At 43.1% G+C, this 16348-nt stretch overlaps 1 protein-coding gene across 5 annotated transcripts in view; it reads left to right on the forward strand.

Annotated features, from left to right (window-relative positions):
- Nucleotides 1–64: 64 nt before the first annotated feature.
- Nucleotides 65–16348, forward strand: part of ABCA5 (ATP binding cassette subfamily A member 5) — a 53757-nt gene continuing 37473 nt past the window's right edge. Inside the window, exons 1-6 of one of the 5 annotated variants that reach the window (XM_026067515.1) lie at nucleotides 65–2425; nucleotides 5333–5440; nucleotides 10132–10192; nucleotides 12934–13177; nucleotides 13493–13587; nucleotides 14820–14950. The gene's annotated coding sequence lies outside the window, so the exon portion shown is untranslated. The remainder of the gene's footprint in view (nucleotides 2426–5332; nucleotides 5441–10131; nucleotides 10193–12933; nucleotides 13178–13492; nucleotides 13588–14819; nucleotides 14951–16348) is intronic. The other 4 variants (XM_026067514.1, XM_026067511.1, XM_026067516.1 and 1 more) reach the window with 4 other exon arrangements.

Raw genomic sequence — 16348 nt, forward strand, 5'->3', positions numbered from 1 at the left:
GGAAACAGCGCGGCGGCTGCCTTTTATTTTATTTTATTTATTTAATCCGGGCAGCGTGCGGAGCCCGGCCTCTCTGGCGTCCCCTGGCGCGGTCGGCGGGGCAACTCGCCTTTCCCGCCCCCCCCCCTTTTTTTTTAAATAATCATAAATCACCTTTTTTTTCCCCCCCCTTTTTTTATAGTAAATAACGCGGCTCTGTTTGCCAGCGCGCTGAGGAGAGGGTGGGCGGGAGGCCCCCTGCTAGGCGGGCTGCCTGTGTTTCACACCGTCGTTTTCCAACTTACCTCGCTGCGCGCGAAGAGGGCGTTTGCCTGACAGAAATACCTCGTGGGCCTGCGCGGTGGGGCTCGAAACTCGGAGATAAAATCGGGAAAATTCGGGCAGTGGCTGGAAGGGAGGTCGGCGCCATCGGCCTCCTGCGGCCGAGTTCGGTGGAGCGGCCGCGCGGGGAGGGTGGCTGGGAAGAGCGAGGCGTCGTCGCTCGTTCCTCAGCCGGGCCGGCCGCTGTCTCCGCTCGTCGGAGGTGGGCGACTTCAGCAGCTCCGGGGGCAGCCGGGATGGGTTTGGCGGCATAACCGCTCCTCCTGTGCCCCCAGAGGAGGCCGTTGTGCTGCTGGAGGCCGTGTGGCTCTGGCACGCATCCCAAGGGGGACCCTTGCCTGGAGGGGTGCGATTGCCGCCCCGCTCTGCAAGCCCCTCTGGGCATGTGCGGAGCGGCCTGCGACCTCGGGCAGGTCCGGGCAAAAGTCCCCCCTTGGCGTGGTCCCGCTGAGATACGCTACGATGAAAACGAGAGATGCTGCAGTGGAAAAATACAACGGAAAGAGAATAAAGGCGGGCTCCATTTTGTCTCTTGTTGGTTTTAGGTTTTAAAGCACCCTTGGAAAGGAGCCTCTTAGCTTTGTGTTTATACAATGCCGAGTGCATTATACAATTATGCCTAGCACAATGGCATCCTGACTTATGACTGCAACTCTCAGACATGTTATATAATATTAACAATTTCCTAATCTTTTTTTTTTCTTCTCCCCTTGCAGGCAGAGCAGATGTTGCAAGTTTATCCTAAGCCTGAAACGGAATATTGTTTGAGGTGGTGGCTGCGCAGTCAGAGCCACGACAGTCAGCTCGGCCCCGGTGGGCTCACAGCGGTTTTCCGTGTGAAAACCATCACAGCGAGYGAACAGAAGGTACTTTCAGTGCGATGGGTAGCAGCGTCACCTGGGTGGACAGTGATCAAGACATCGCTTGTACGCTGGAGTCTGTTAAATGGGCAGCAGCACATGTGCCCCTGTCCATGCTTAAGAACCCCACTTTAAAAAAGCCGCTAAGGAAAAGAAAAGATTGGCCTTCCTACAGCAACACTTTAAATATTTGTTTTGTTATGGGAACACTGGAGGAGGTAGAAATAAAAAAGAAAGAGTGGGGAGAAGAGGTGCGAAGAAATGGGCCCTTGAAAAAAATACTTACAGCTACATTAGTGGCAAAGATGTCTGTTTAAACCCCAGCRAAATATTAATGCCAAAGGTATAAAACTGTGTAAAAAGGTTCCACTGAGAACACGTCTGTAATTATAAGCAGTGCTACCAGTGCTTTTTTCATGGGCTGGAAAATGTGTATTGTAGCAGATTTTTATACCGCAACCTCACACTGTTTTGTTTCCCAGTGTGCCCCTAGTGACTGAGATCACATTAGGCTGTAGTTCATCAGGATTTTGCCATTTTTAGCTGTAAGGGCCAAAATCTAAAGGAGACTGTAACCCTCAATTAGTGATATGTTTGTATAACTTTCTAATGTTGAAAGTGATTGTTTGGGGTGAGAGAAATATGCTGCTGTATGTGATCTTTCATGCCAAACTTCCAACTAGAGCAGATCTTTATAGCCAAGCAATAAATCCCTGAAATGAAAGGTTTACGATGGAAATGCTGACAAACCCTTAACTAACCCATTACAAATGGCAGTGTTACAATTCAGTAGCTATAAGCTAAATTAGCAGCAGCATGGGTAGCCTTCGAGTATTGCCATAGTAAGCCAACTGTGTCCTGTAGACCTTGCCTGTATGAGGATGTGTAGTGAAGCTATCGTTCTTAATTTGACTTGTAATCTTTCTAATGAGTGGTTGTTAGGCTAACTTGCATGTAGGGGCAAAATGAGTGCTATTCCTTTGATATTCATGAAGAATTTTTTTGGATGGCCATTTGAAGAACATCCATCAAGCAAGAACAAGAACCCAGTTGTTTTAATGCATTTTTTCCTATAGAGGGTGGAGTCCTTTTTTCTTTGCAGTTTTACAAAGCATTCTGCTTGCCCCCTCGCTGGCTGGCAGACAGAGTCCTGCATTCCAGAACGTCTCCGTTGCACGCATGGGCTGGGACAGCACAGCAGAACGCAGAAACGTGGTGAATTGCTGAAATCCACCAAATATAATGTACATTTTAATTGTTTTTTTACTTCATCTCTATTCCCCCTACCCCACAGACATGCAGGGCGACTTGAATGTTACTGCTATTGCCTACAATCCTTCCCTGAATTTAGGGCACTCTTGTGCAGTACCCTGCCAATGCTGAGCAAAATTTTCTCTAGGCTTAGTTTAGTCTGAGGCTGGAAGCTGTAAAGACTTGTCCATATGTCATGTGCTGTGCAGCAATTCATATGCATATGGTTCAACTCTGTATAAAGTTCATCTCGTGGACAAGTCTTGGCAGGATAAGGTGGGACGGAGACGATATGGATGGCGAGGTTTGGGCTGTACAGCCACACAGTTGCTACCCCAAAGCATATGATCTGCACGAGGCGATTATAGACAGCTGCAGCCTTCCCTGGTGCCTGCAGTAAATCCATCCCTGACCAAAACAAATGATGATGTCAAAGTGTGACCTGGTTTAACTAGAACTAGTCTCAATAGACAAACTCCTGTGGACTTCCATAGAAATTGCATCAAGCCCACAGTGCTGTGAATAGGTTAATATGTCAACTTTGAATTAAGTGGTACCAAAAGTCTTTTATCTCTATTGTTAAACAAAGCAGCACTGACAACAAGATTGCTCTGGTGAACACAGTGCCCAGCCTTTGTGCTAGCTCTATCTGAAGGCCTCTGCTTTTAGCTTCCCAGTGACAGATCTGTTTCACTTTTAAATTCTAAAGTCTGTAGATAATATGACCAAGTTTCTTTTTTCCCTAGCTAGGATTCAGCCTGCTCCTGTTCAGTAACAGGTTCAAGTCTCTGGTTTTCAAACCATCTCTTCTGGTCAAAAGCATTTCTGAGTTGTGGAAAAGGCCATTTGTCTTCTGAGCACTTTTTAAGTAATTTTTAAACACAGCTTGAGTTGCTGGTTGCTGGCTTTGTTTACAATAAAACGCTTTGATTAGCTGTGTAGCAGTTAGTTCATCAGAGCAGACGCTGAAGCAGAACAGAAAAATCCTTTCTTGCATGGTTACGTATCTAAAAACTGAAAGGCAGTGGACAGAATAGCTAGGTTCATTATACAAGCCTGTATAGTCATATAATTAAATTCAGGAGGAACATAACTTTAATCATTTTGTTGTGTCAATAAGTAGCGTCATGTCTGTATACATAYCTATGCAATGACTTTTTATAAAGTAACTTACCGGTTTGTCTACATGAAGTGTACGTCAGAGCGTAGGATATGTTAATTCCGTATCACAGTGATAAACCATCAGAGGGCTTCTGCCGCTATTATTTGCTTTGTTCATGGTCCATTAATGTACACTTGTATGACATACCTTAAGCATCTGTAATGCTTATAGTGAAGTCAGTATTGATTCTGATCAGCATTTGCTACTTGGGAGGTTCACATGCTACAAGCAACACTTACTGCAACCCACAGAAGTTTTGAGCAACCAATTAAGTAGAGTATATACTGCAAGCTGCCTGAAAATAAAGCAGCTCCAAGGAATGAAAAGAAGGTTTTATGATCAATTTGTAAGGCTGAATGAAGAATCTGATTTCTAAATATGTGTCTGACAGTAACTTTTTCCTGTAGTGTTTACTATCTGTATATAATCATTCAAATTTTATACATATCTATGGTTTGTTTATTCCAGCTTTCAGCTTGCTTCTTCATTACTATGCTAAGAAATGAATTTGCTGCACAGAAATTTGATAAACATGCTGTGGCTTCAGGACACTACTGAAAAATCTCATCACATTTGTAAACAGATTTACACTGAAATATGTATTTGTTTTAAAAATGAAGACTTCATTTTCAGTGTTGACTTTGATCAGGGCACTTGGAAGGCATGCTATGTCATGTGGCACTTCTGTCCGGTAAAAATACGATTAGAAGCTTCGGTTTCAATGTTTGCTAGAATGATTGCTTGTGAACAATCTACAGGCCAAAAATTAATTCCAGCAATCTGTTCACACACAATGGCAAGCTAAAAGAGGAGTGCTGTTTCCTTGAAAATTTCCCATTTTACTCTTGCATGACTATTGTCAAGTTTCTTTATCTCTCTATTTCAATTTCTTACATCTCAGTGGAGAGGAATATGTTTTTCCCTAGCTCATATCCCATCATTAAGAATTCTTGCACTGACATTTAGAAAACAGATCCTGGTCTACCACATGCTGTTCACATGTATGGTTTATAACTGTTATGGCATATACAGTGTGAAACAGAAAGGAGCAAAATTGATGTCTGAAACACCTCTGAGGTTCTTGTACACTAAGACTAGATATTTGTTCTCAAAATAACAGTTTTTACGGAATGTCACACAGTGTAAATATGCCGTAACTATTGCCACTGTAAAGTGGACCTCTAAAGCTGTTGTGTATTTTGGATGACAACTATGTGCAGGGAAGGACAGAAGTCACGGTGCCTGGGAAGTGGGATCTTCCAAAAACAATACACGTTACCAATAAAGACATCAAGCAGAGCAAAGGCGCTTCATTAGTCAGCTTCCACAGAGCAGGGAGATGGGATGAGCTCCAACAGTACCTCTAAAGCATCACCCAGTGGCTATTTCTGTTTCCTTTATTTCCGGTTTGCATTTTTATTTGATTATGCTGATTCCAGCCATCATCATCTTCCATGGGAATGGAAACTGTGGAAAAGGAAGGATATTGTGGGGCAAGTGTAAAGAGGGTTTGGCTTAGTCTGTTCCTGTGAGAGTGTAATTATGGCATTTAGAGGCACTAGGCAAGAGAATGACATTAAGTGTGATCCTGTCCCCTAGACAGTACCCCATGACATATCCCATAATTTTTTTTAACTGACAGAGTGGTGAGCAACAATAGAGAAGCAGAGGTAACTGGATGTGGAGTGGAAATGTATGCCCACACCAACTAAATGCTTTCTGGATTCTTCTCTTTAAGTGGACAGCTCTGCTATGGCTTTGAAGAAAACACTGAAACCAAAGTTGATAAGCAATGCAGCGGTGCTGGCCTGAGTCCACAGAAGGTGTGCAGCAGTAGCTCTGAGAGGTAAGGTGCTCCTCTGTCTTACTGCTGACATATCACAGCTATCAGCACTGCCAGTTGTTTTCCTAATGCTTCTGGGCTACAAAGCTCTGATACAGCCATGCCAGAAGAAAACGAAGAGTAGTAAGAGTAAGCACAATAAAGGGTATGTTTGATATGGGGCAGGCTGACAAGGAAGTGCTCTTTGCTACAGAAGATAAAGAAACTATAGGAGATTCTCTAAGACAAGGGGGACCAGCTGGAGGAAAGGATGCCCCCAAGGGAACATCTCGGGAAGGAGCTTGAAGAAAAGCCAAAGCAAATGGTGCAGATGCTAAAGAGAATAACGTGCTTGCTTTACAAGAGAGGAGGTGATAAACAATGAGCCATCCTAAGCACTAGTAGCTATGGGAGGAAAGACCATCTGCTCTCTCCCAGCCTGAATGGTGCAAAACGATATCCTGCATTCTTTTGTTCTCCAATTTAAAGGGAATTGTAGGCTGCGAGCATTCTGAAAGCCAAACAGAGTTCCTGAGAGTTCAGCTACATCTTAYCTTTTGTCTGCACTTCCTCTGTCTCTTTCTTCTCAAGCATTTTCTCTTATAGCCATTAGTACGTAGTGCATTTTTTTCACTTAATATCCTGAATAGTTGGATCAAAAGGACAGGAGAATATCGCAGTTAGCRGAAGTTAAACTACACTATGCCGATGCACATAGAATAGGGAGTTGGTGAAAGTGGTTTTGTGGCTTTAACCAGATAGCTGAGGAATTCATATAGGATAAAATGATCCATGAAGTACACGCAGCTCATGAAAGTGACAACCCTAATAAGCAAAGCAAATTACAACTTAACCTGGGTAATAATGAAGTCTTAGAGCTGTAAATGGTGGTAGGTAAGAATAATGGGTTGAGCCTGCTGTTCCAGGACAGGTGAGGGTGAAAGGACTAGTCTCCTTTAACCTAAACAAATGGGATAAAGAGATGGAGGCTCAAGAATTATCAGATGTATCTTGAATTGCTAAGAGAGGCAGACCTTGAGATGTAAGAGCAAGATAGGATTTTTTTTAATTTTTTTTAATATGAGATTAGTACACGGAGACACACAAACCAAAGCAGCTTTGTATCACTGTCTGGGGAAGGTGTTCTTATATGGCATATCTTATATTGCATGTCCTTTTTTTCTGAAATTTGCCATCTGAAGACAGAGATGGATGTGCTCTGATTGACATTTTTGTCTCTTGTAAAAAGCCTGAAATTTCACCAGGTATGTTTTACATGGTCACATTTTTGCTGGGTTGCCATGCAGAGAGGTTCATGCCCCAAGACGTGCCCTGTATGCAGAAAGCTCTCATCAGAGCTCCCCTGCCCTCTGTCATGTGCCTTAGGTGTTGTCCTGGGTTGGCATGATGGAGGGCAGAGCTAAGCATTGAATTTTTATTATTTTTTGACTGCTTGTGCAGATTTTGATCCTACTAATATATTGCTTGTTCTTTTCCTCTCTGGATTTCCTTCTCTATTACATGCACATATATATAATAGGTTCCCTGTTTATTTTGGTTAAGTAATTGACCAAAATACATCCTTTATGTATCATATGAACGCTTAGTTCAGTCTTTAGTCGCAGACCTTTTGTGCTTTGCCAGAATTGCAGCATTCGCTCGTGGTCCTTTCAGTGCAGCTGTTTCAGAACAGTGTACATCAACCAGCCTCTCTGAGACAGTACCCAGAGAGCTTCATATTCTTGGGCCTGCGATTGCTCAGCTCCACCCGGGAGTTAGAAATTTAAATATCTTTGGGGTCATATCCACAATCTTCAGTCTCCTTTGTATTAAGATTTGCAGGTCCTTTGCCTGCCCTCATTTGAACATCTAGCAGTGTGCATTGGCTTTGTCCCGAGGAGGAGTAATCAGCAAATTCAGACTCTTGACCTTCTAAATTCTGTTTGGCTGAGTGTCTGTGTAGAGAAACGGCAAGTACTTCTCCATGCACAAATACCCTACCCCTTTCATACGGTTTAGTGAAAGCACCGTACACACTATACAGAGAGCCAAGTGAGAGCGTTTTTAAATGACTCCTTTAAGATAAGAGTGCCTTTTGGCTTAATTAAATAAATGCCAACTGAATAGCATTCATCTTGGTGTAATTGTCTCTTGTTCCTAGGCAGGTAGAGGTGGGGGCAGAACAGAGACATGTACCTTGGAGCAAGAGCCACCAGACCTGTGACACTGTTCAGTAACAATGATTTGATTGCTATTAACTCCATGATAGATGTAGTCACACCCTTTGGCCCAATGGATGTTGGTCTATAGCAAGTCACCTGCCTCATATCCTTCCTCAGCAGCGGCTTTCTAACCGGCTTAGGTATGTTTCCTTCACCTTGCAGTACTGCTCTGTACTTTGGACTTTGTCTTTTGCTGTTTTTTCCTGACTCCTTTGTTCCACCAGTAACGATGGTGCCTGTATCAAGCTGACAAGAAATAAACTCTCAGGACTAATGCTTAAAAGCTCCTTACCCTAAGCCGTTAGTTTTTGCAACAAAATGAGTTGCAGGCTGGGTGGGGTTTTTTTGTTGTTTTTTTTTGTTTTTGTTTTTTAAGTAAAAGTTCAACCATAAATCATTCTTTGCTCTGGATTCCCCCACTGGATGCAGAGGTCTGTCTGTACACGCTCCTGTCAAGGGGCTTTCTGTTAGAGGACTTAGTGAAGCTAGCCCCATGCAAACTACCAGTACGAGAGTGAGTGATAGGTGTTTACAAGGGCTTTAGGCTCCAGTTCTGAGCGCCGTGAGAACAGAGGGCTTTGTGTGGGAATGCACCCAAGACAAACCTCGCTGCCAGACTAGAGCCTGTCTGTAAGCTCTTCGGGGTAGGGATGGTCTTTATCATTCTGTATGTACAACAACAACCACCACGTGAATGGTTTTTGTTGAGGTGGTTTATTAAACCTTTATTATATTTATGTAGCTCCCAGGGTAATATGATCTGGTGTTAATTACTGGAGCCTGTTTTCTTTGTGAATACATCTGAAGAGTCTGTCAAAAGCTTGCGGTAGTATTTTGTGCTCCTGTTCAACATGATACAAATTTGAATGACTCGATATAAACATTGACATCAGTGGGCCTTGAATGTGTGCTGAAAGTGAAGATCGCTTGTGAGCTGTGCTTCGTAGGGTGGCCTAAAGCTCTGAAGTTAACCATCGTGTCTGGGGGCCTTGCTGCCCACCTCAGCTGCGCACCTTGGAGCTCCTTTGCCTGACTGTTCTGCAAAAGCTGGAGCTCTTCTTGGCCAAGCATGCAGCCCTGTCTCGGCTGTGGTTGCTGGCTGACTTTTTGGTAATAGCTGTAGTGCTACACGCTGTCCTGGGCCTGCCCAGGATTTGGGGAGGAGGCGACCTGGAAATTCCAGGTACTGAAGGCACAAGGGAAGGAGTTGAGTTGCTCAAATATTGAGGGCTAGAAGATCATGCCTATCGGACAGCCAGGGAAAGGAAGGAAGAGAAGGAGGAATCTACTATAAAAATGTTCTCAAACACTGAATGAGGCTTAGCAGCTCAAAATGTGAGATTCTCAGAAAAGCACTGCTAAATAAGGACAGGTAGCAGCCTCTGTCTGAAGGGATATTTTTATTGGGTTGGCAGCAGGAACCATAATTTTCTTTAAATGACATGTATGTCTAGAGTATGCCTTAATACAAAGTCAGCCAATGCTGCGCTTTCCTAAAACAGGAAATTATATTTCATAATCTGTACAGCAAAATTTACTGGGAAAGGAACTTAACTAGTGTTGGGCGAGTGTTTAACAACCACTAAATTGAGAAGATGCTGCCATACGCAGTATGAACGGTGGTGAAAACCACCTGCTTTCTGCTGCATTTCATTAACTGGAGGGACACCTTTGCTTAGTGCTAGACTCCTGTAAGGCAGATAAAATCCTGCCTTTCAAAACAGCCTGCTACAGGATGACCCCTCTGCACTGTGTAAATTTTGCATGCCTGCTGATCCAGCATCTTTGCAGTGCCAGTCCTGAGAAAACAAATTGCCACCAATGCTGGCAGCAATTACCTGAGGGCGGTTCATGACTCTCCCTCAGCAGCTACCCTGGTTCTTCAGCCACAGCCRGACAAAATGAGAGTTTGCTTAACGTTCGTATGAGCAAAGAAAGCAGAGTTTGCCCTTTGGTATTTTCTGGATGAGAGCTTGATGTAATTCTGCTTGTTTTGCAAAACTGATTTAAAATAGGCATTTTGATTCTTTTTTCTACAAACATGAGGTATCATTCATGACCAGAATGAATATATGTTTGTATAGACATGGCTATAATTACAGTATTCTATATGCATTGCATACAATGTATGTATTATCCTTGTATCCTCTGGCACTGATATTGTTAAGAGAATATGGATGCTTCATTTAGAAAACTTGTTTTTTTTTTCAGAGGTTTCTAACTTCCCATAAAAGTTCATTCTGGGTTGAATCTCTCTGTGCCAGGTCTTAGGCCAACACTGAAATTTCTTTTATGAAATTTTATTTTGAGCCAATTTTAATGTGGTCATAGAAAGTGGATAATGGCACAAAGTAAAATTGTGTTCATGCAGGTTGGCTTGCGTGCCATAAGCAAAACTGACTCTTAAAGGACTTGCATTTTGGATAACCATTTATTGAGGTGCAAAATACTGCTGTTCTGAACAGCATTTTAACCTCTTTTCTTTTTCCACAGGTATAAATGACTGTCAGTATTGCTCTGTGCTTCATAATCATGCCCTGCTTCTAAATTTCAGGTAAGTTTTGGTGGCAAAGAGCTCATGACTTTGGTAGACTGGCAAAACGCCCTTTTCAGCTGGGGTGTTGAAATAGGTACGCTGGCTGCAGAGTTTTAAAAACAGTAGAGAGGAAATACAGAAGGAGGTTGGTGTTCACACAGTTTAATTTTAGTTTCCTTATAGTTCAGGAAAAGGAGTTAAGCCTCTAAATTAGGTGCTCAGAATTACTGTTGAAGAGCTTCCCTGACATGGGATGATGTGGATGCATCATCTTTGTGCTTATATGCAGGTTTATTGATGCAAGCACATCCTTTCCGGTAAACATGGAATGTATTTCCTCTTTAAAGTATTTTCTGTCTTCTTACGAGCTGTTGCATCTGCTCCAGAGGATGGAATAATGGTTCACAGGCAAAGCTACCTGATTTCTGAGGTGGTCTCTAGATTAAACTGTGGCAACTGTCAGACTGAGTGCCCTTTAGACTTCTTTTGCATGACGAAGGGAAGAAAAGCTGATCTGAAGGAAAGGCCTAAATAATCTGCTGTCCAGCTTCACCTGCACTAGCAGGTACATCCAGGTCAGCACGAAAATCCTTAATTAAACCTAAAAAATTCCAGACAACCTGCCTTTTTAACAGTTTGGTTTTGTTTCTGTCAGGACAAAACTACAATAGGTGAACTGAGCTGGGAAGCAGCAGCAGTTTCTGATGTGGTTTCTGCTACAGCTTGGCACCCCTGTTGTTCATAATGATGTACCATACCACATGYTGACTTGCAGCCGAACAAAACTAACAATAACAAAAAAAGGCACAAGCATATTACTGTGGTTTTATTCTCCCAGTCTATGTTCTATTGAAAAGCAGGACACATGGGAAATGCTGTCTCCTGTTAGAACTGGGACACAATGGGTCACTCCGCTTTCATATATAATTTGGTTCTACCTGGCACAGTCTCTAATAGCAATCCTTCGAAGAAATAAAAGAACAGTTCTTTAGTGCAGTCCTGCAGCAGTGAGAAACCAGGCTGTTAGCACAAGGCAGAAAACCTGGCACCAGCTCTCCTCCAGTACTCTTAAAGAGAATTACCATGTTAGAGCACTTACAGACCACCAGTTAGGGTGCAGAAGAATCCTTTTGTTGGTTGAGAACATCTGTGCCTTCTTATAGCATGACAAAAGCATGTATGATTTACGGTATAAGTGCTGTTTCTTTTTTTATTTCTGCTTTCTGGAAAGTGAAGGTATTCTTAGATCCAGTCCAGACAGAGTAATCTCCTCCTGAATAGCGTGCCAGAGACTGGTAATACTCAAAGTAAAGTAGCCTTTAGGTTGCAGTTGCACAGTCTCCCCTGCAAAAGTGACGTTTCCAAGGTCGGGAGAGTGCAGAGGAGTAAAGGCACAAACRTAACCAATGCACAAGCCTACATTTTGCATGAGAAAATTGATCTAAACATTAACAAAAAATGGGCAAGGAGTAGTATTCAAGTCAGTTAATAAGCAGATGGTAAGTCCAAAGGAAAATGTAAAACAGAGTTCGGTTTTGTCTGTATTTGAATCTCTGAGCAGTGTATGTGGTAGACCTCTGATTCTCAGCATGTTTTGCAATGCTTTGATAAAAAGAGAAACAGCGAAAGAACAGCTGCTTACCTGAAGTTTCAGCATCCGTGGACAAAATCATTTGAGCATTCCTAGGTTTTCTGCAGACTCTCTGATGAATGTGAAGAGGAGTCAGAACAGGCACCCTCTTCCCACCTGTGACATAAAAGCCATGCTAGAGCCAAAAGTGTAGCGACAGGAGAAGACCTGGGATCCGCAAAACTGAAATCCAAGTATAACGTTCCAGCTATGGCCATCTGGTTGTTATCTGCACGCAGAACTTGTTCTTCCCTCTCTGCACAGCACAACAAAGGATCCGTGGAACTCCCATATTTGATTTCAAGAAATAATGGCTGTTCTGACATAGTCATTTTTCTCTTGCTCTCTTCCATATTCAGGTGTAGAATATATTGCACAGTCATTTCTCTAGCAGGATAAGCAGGGACTCTAGCAGAGAATTTGCAAAAGGGTTCTTTGTGATTTTAATGTTCACTTTTTTCTTTTTAAATTAAAGGCTGAGTCATTAACTACTCAAAGGAAATGCAGTTACTTCACATTTTCTTTTTGAAGCACTTTTTATTAGCATATTAGAACTTCAGCATATTGAACAACCATTTCCATAATATCCTGTTCACTAAATTCCTTAGGTGAGAATCCAACAGCTGTGTACAACATTGAGCAAGTCACGAGTATTCAGTGAAGCATTTCCATAAGAAGATTCTCCAAAAAGAAAGTGAATGTCTATCCACAGTTTATCAGGGAAGAAGTGCTATTCTACATGTGCTGCGGTGGCTTCAGAGTTCCTGGTACAACGTAGATTAGTAAATCAGCGGAGAGTGATGAGAATTGGAAAAAATTCTCACCATTTTGGCATGAGTTGTCAGTCATTTGTGTACAGAAAACAAACTTGAGACTTACTAGCATAAACACTGGCAAGATATTGAGTTCAAAATTTCAAATTTCTTTAAATTTTTGAATTACATATTCAAAACTTAAACTCTGTCTGCTCAGTTATATATGCCATGCAGAAACAGCATTCAAAGGAGGAGCTAGTGAAACGCTATCACTTTAGCTTCAGCCGTGACTATACTGGCTCCAAATAGTGCCGCCTTTCAGCATTACTTACATGAATCTCTTGTTGTCTCTTTTAACCATCTCCGACGCTTAGGTGTTGGATATCTGGAAACTGAAGACAGACTAACCGCTGAAGCAAAGAGAAAAGGTTGGGGCTGCCTTATAACTGAAGAAAAAACTTCCTGCCCTCTGGCACAAAAGTTACCAAACCTTATCGCAAGGAACTACTCTGAGTTCCTTAAACTGTTCAAGCAAACGCGAGGGCTCACAGCCTCACACTCAGCACTGAGTGCTCTCAAGAGCTATAGCCCAACTGAGCTGGAAAACTCCTTGAGCAGGTAACACAGTTCCCGCACTAGCCTGGATCACCCAGCCCCTTCGGTGGTCAGATAGACCTCGCTGTTCTCAAAGCCACCCCTCATGAATTACCTACTATCTTTAAGAGAATTCCAACTCAAACTTACTCAACAGATCATTCAGGAAAAGTATTTTACCTTCCCTTGTCAAACTTGTAATTTAGTCTAAGCACCAACTGTTTCAACTATGGAATGTTTACGCTGAACTCCCTCAGCAGCAGGGAAAAGAAACATCCAAAATTCTAAAATAAATGCACAAATATTAGTCTGCTGCCTAATGCTTAACTGTTTTGCCAGGTGTAATCTTTCAATATGTTTGTTATGGACTGCACCCTTGCCTGATGCTGATGAAAAGACCCCTGATGTAGAAGTGAAAGCTTTGCCATTTTGAGGTAAGTAGAAACTATAGTTCTATAGTCTAAGTTTCTGTAAAGATGATAGGATAGTTTGTACCCATCGAACCTTTGTTCAGTATTCATGCAGCTTTGTTGCATAATTCCCATTGCCTGGTTTTAGGTGCTTAAAACGTTACTTCAGTTAAGGAAGTAAAATTGCTTTCTCTTGAGTTGAATTGAAAGTTTTTTGCCAAGAAGTAAAAGTTGGAGATGTTTCTGATTACCACTGTTTTAAATATGGAATACGCATCCCTTTCTCAGATGCAGACTCCTTTTGGGCTTCAACAAATTGCATAACTCCTGCCTGGCTTTCTGTATCTATAAATGGAGATTATATTTAAGGCACCTGAACATACAGGGATGTTGTAAAAATTAATTAGGTAATGGTATTAATGTGCTTTGAAGATGAAAAGCATTGAAGTACTTTAGGTGATGATCACTCTATGCAAGCTCTCTCCCCATTCTGAGGATTGCGTTTGACTTGCTTGTTGTACTAGATTCTGCAGCGCGTGTGCTTTGTGGCACACTGACATCATGCCATGTTTTCCAGAAACTGCAACAACGCCCAGTGTGATGGGGTGTTAGCTACTGCTGCTAGAGTCACCTATTTGAGACCAGAACGTATTTTAGGTCATGTTATCTTCCCATATGACATAGTCTGAAACATCTGTGCGTTCTGTGGCATAGAAGGGCACAATGATTTGAACCGACTGCATGTGAAACCACTTCAGTGCTTTGCGCAGACTGTTCACTTTGCCGTTGCTATGAATGGTGTTAAGATGGGCTATTCCTGTAGATACCAAGCTCTGAGCTCTTTCCCTGAGGGACTATATTTGAGGTGAACAAGAGGTGTCAGCCTACCGATGAGGGGCTGTTATGCTAAAATACCCTAAACTGCCAGGATTTCAAAACTTTCTGGGTAGAACATAAATATAAGTAGCTAAAGTTAGTTTTAAGTATAAAAGGACACCACAGCAAACATCAAAGTGACCAGAAAAATTCAGTCCTAGACAGGCCTTCTGTTATATTTAATGCTAGATAGATGAAGGATAAGTTACTTTTCTTGAAGCTCAAGTTATGTCATTGTATTTACTCAGCATTCATTAGGCAAAATTAGGCATTATTTAGAGTATTTGTATCTAATACTCTTTGGGTGGAAATTAGAAGAAAAAAGAAAATTTTCTAGTCAAAGCAGCCCTTGTCAATGGCTTTTTTTTTTTCCTCTAAAGGAGCAATAGCAAGAACATGAGATGAGACTTGATCATTTTCTAAATGTGATGTAACTGCAGATGCCTGAACCCAACCACCTGGGAGCTGCCTCACAGCTACTAGTTTTGATGCGCTACATAGAAATAAGCAGGTATCAGGTTCGGGGAAGCTGTCACTATGCTGTGCTCGGAGTCGCATTGCTCTCGGAGGACACCTGGTGGAAGCACTCTCATCCACAAAGCCTCCTTTATGGTGCCTGGACCACAGGGATATGTTTGCCTGGAAGCTGCCAAGCAAAGGATGGTTTTGACTCTTAAGGAAGACGCTGGCAAGTCATTGACTAGAGTTGGGCATAGGTGTCCCCCTGAGTTTTGAGACTGCTTTCCCTGTAATGGTACTGAGCGTGCAGAAAATCACAGCAGGGAGCAGAGGAGGCAGGTGGAAGATGGTTTATTGTGTCCAGGAGTATGAATGCAGTGGACTAGACTCTGCAAAACTGCAGATGAGATATCCTGAATCATGAATATTCCTAATCACCATTGCATGTGAAAGTGTGAATGTAAAGGCTTCTGCGTGCSGCCATGGTATCTAGAAATGTAAACCGAGCTTTCTATTTAATAAGGTGGCTTGAGACCCTTTTCTTCTTCCAGACGTGGAAGCAGGCACTTGATTGCAGTTTTCCAGGTAAAAATATTGAATCCAAATTGTTGTTATACAGCTGCGTTTCAACGCAAACATATGTGATGCTTGTATAGCACTCACCAGGTACATAAAACCAACTCAAATGGGCATTTTGAAATACTAGCTCAAAATCTCGTCCATCAAAATACCGTGYTCCTCTGGAGGAAGCTGTTGCAAGCAATATTTTTGTGGAGCGCAAGGAGCTGCACAGTCTCCTGAACACACACGCAGCATCTCTTCTGCAGCAATACCTCTGGGTTTAATTTTCAGCTCATCCTTTCTCTTAAGAACTTGAGGTAGGCATTTAAAAATGAGCCTGCCAAATTGGTGTCTCAACGTTGTGAACAGGATAGTTAAGAAYTCCGTATTTTTGATCCCGCAACATCCCACTTGTCCGCAAAAGGCTGGTCATCGACTAAGACGAAGGGCCCTTCCGATGCGTGCTCGGAAGGAGGAGTGACTCAGCAGGCAGCGTCACGGCTGTCAGTATATTCCTGCCGTCAGCATATTCCTGCTTTTGCGGGAGCCGGCAATGCAGGGAGCCGGCACAAGGGATCAGAATTCAGCAGTCGTTCTCCAGGCAATATGTTCAATGCTTTGACTGTGGTTTTTGGTAATGCGGCCAGGTGCGGGCAGCTTTCAGCGGCGCGGCCTTGCATTTAACACGGCGGCTCCCGCTGCACCCTTAAAAACCCCGGCTCGCTGCAGGGGAGGAGGAGGAGGAGGAGGAGGAGGAAGGCGGTGGTCGTGCTGCAGGGGGGCAGCTCAGGGAAGGGGGTGTCCCCCGAGGGCAGCGCTGCTCCGCTCCGCCCCGCTCCGCCCCGGGGGCGGTGGCAGCAGCGCGGCCGCCCCTCGCCCTGCGTCCAGC

This window comes from Apteryx rowi, unplaced genomic scaffold (genome assembly GCF_003343035.1).
Source record: "Apteryx rowi isolate R43461 unplaced genomic scaffold, aptRow1 scaffold_26, whole genome shotgun sequence".
Classification (NCBI taxonomy): Eukaryota; Metazoa; Chordata; class Aves; order Apterygiformes; family Apterygidae; genus Apteryx; species Apteryx rowi.